Below are 2,075 nucleotides of genomic sequence, written 5' to 3'. Positions count from 1 at the left end.
CTCAGTCTCTTAAAAGGCAGGATGAGACGTTTACAGGAAATAGATAAGAGAATTTTGCCATAATGAGGGTGGCAGACAAAATAAGATGGGTGAACAAGTGAAGGTGAGAAACTCATTAAACACATGAAAAGTTCTCACTTATCTAAACAATTGAAGTTTGTTCTTAAAGACAAAGGTATGGACCAATGAGTCCCCTTGGATCCCTTATATATGGTTTTATGACTCCTGTGGCCAACAGAATACAAGAGAATTTGTAGCAGAGGAATTATAGACATGTGGCAGTAGTCATGTCCCATGGCATGTTAATAGATGCTACAGGAAAGTTGGTTCGGGTTCAAATAACTTTGGGGAGTACCAGGTTTACAAAAGGTATACAGGTGTCTTCAGGACAAGACTTCTCAGAACCCTTGATATGTTCATGTACATTGTAAAGCTCTCAACACAAGAGAACCAGAAGCATTTTACAAACTTAGTTAAATAACCTTTTTTCCTCCCTCTTTATAACTCACAGAACACTGGAGCTCTGGGGAACATAGTTAGAGAAATGATGATGTACAGCACTATTCTTAAGCAAGGATGCATAGTCAGAAAGTTGGCAGATTGCTCCTAATTAATAAGAAAACTCAGTACGTCTGGGATCAAACTTAGTAATTTCACACTATCTTTCCCTACCCCAAATCACACAGAACTAGGGTTCTATGGAATGCCCTTAGTCCTCTGGGTTGTGCTGTTCTAGCCCAACTGTTTTTGCTCACCCAACACAACTTACAAATTCCCACCTTCCTTCGTTTAACAGACTCTCCCCAGTTAGAATGTCCCGCACTGAGCCCTTGCTAGACGCAAATAGAGCACAGAGCTGGTGGCAGGAGAGTAAGAAGGAACTGAAGGATCCTGTCCTGAAGAAGCTTCCAGTCACCACACAGCCTCCGACCTGAAGCCTTGCCAATGTTTACTCTGTGGATGTTATGTTTACACCTCTCTTATAACTCTTACTATATTTTGCTTGGTACAATAGTTATTTTAGATTTAGTATTAATTGAGTACATTTTCCATGCCAGGCACTGTGCTCAGTGCTGTAGAGGCCAAGGAAATGAGTCTTGTCTTCAGAGCAGTTAGCATTCAGGTAAAAAACAATATGTTAGAAAAGTCATCATTTTTTTTTTCTTTTTTGACAAATTGACAAATAAAATTGTATATATTAAAGTGTAAAACATGTTGATATGTGTACATTTTGAAATGATCACCACAATAAAGTTAACACATCTATCACACCCTATAGTTACCTTTTTTAAAAAAAAATAAAGGGGCTTCCCTGGTGGTAGAGTGGTTAAGAATCCGCCTGCCAATGCAGGGGACACAGGTTCGAGCCTTGGTCTGGGAAGATTCCACATGCCACGGAGCAACTAAGCCCATGCGCCACAACTACTGAGCCTGAGCTCTAGAGCCTGTGAGTCACAACTACTGAGCCTGTGTGTCACACCTACTGAAGCCCTCGTGCCTACAGCTCGTGCTCCGAAACAAGAGAAGCCACCGCAATGAGAAGCCCATGCACCGCAATGAAGAGTAGCCCCCCTGCCCGCAGCTAGAGAAAGCCCACGTATGGCAACGAAGACCCAACGCAGCCAAAAATAATAAATTAATTAATTAAGAAAAAAATATGGAATGTGAATTTGCATGTCATTCTTAATGAAAGGGCCATACTAATCTTCATATCATTCCAATTTTAGTGTATGTGCTGCTGAAGCGAGTACTAGTCATTGATTGTTGACACAAGTCTTAGGTCTCCTGACTTATGTAAAATTTTCCATTAGTTTTAGACATGTAAGTATACAGATACACCCTCATGGCTGTATTTTCCTTCGCCACGCCCCTCCCAGCCTCTAGTCCCATACAGGAAATGAAAGGCTGTTTCCTAATATAGCTTCGAATACATGCTTCTTTGTACACAGAAAGTGACCATGTCTAACATGCCCTGAACATACTTTTAAATTGATTTGAAGGAGAAGTAGGAAATTTAATATTAACATTGCTCTATATCCTTTTTTTCTTTACAATCTTTTGGGCTTTCCCTTTAT

At 40.3% G+C, this 2,075-nt stretch overlaps 1 pseudogene; it reads right to left on the bottom strand.

Annotated features, from left to right (window-relative positions):
* Positions 1-1,651: 1,651 nt before the first annotated feature.
* On the bottom strand, positions 1,652-1,751 carry LOC132501588 (U6 spliceosomal RNA; annotated as a pseudogene).
* Between the last annotated feature and the right edge of the window lie 324 nt (positions 1,752-2,075).

This window comes from Mesoplodon densirostris, chromosome 1, assembly GCF_025265405.1.
Source record: "Mesoplodon densirostris isolate mMesDen1 chromosome 1, mMesDen1 primary haplotype, whole genome shotgun sequence".
Classification (NCBI taxonomy): Eukaryota; Metazoa; Chordata; class Mammalia; order Artiodactyla; family Ziphiidae; genus Mesoplodon; species Mesoplodon densirostris.
This window is presented reverse-complemented; position numbering and strand designations above follow the sequence as displayed.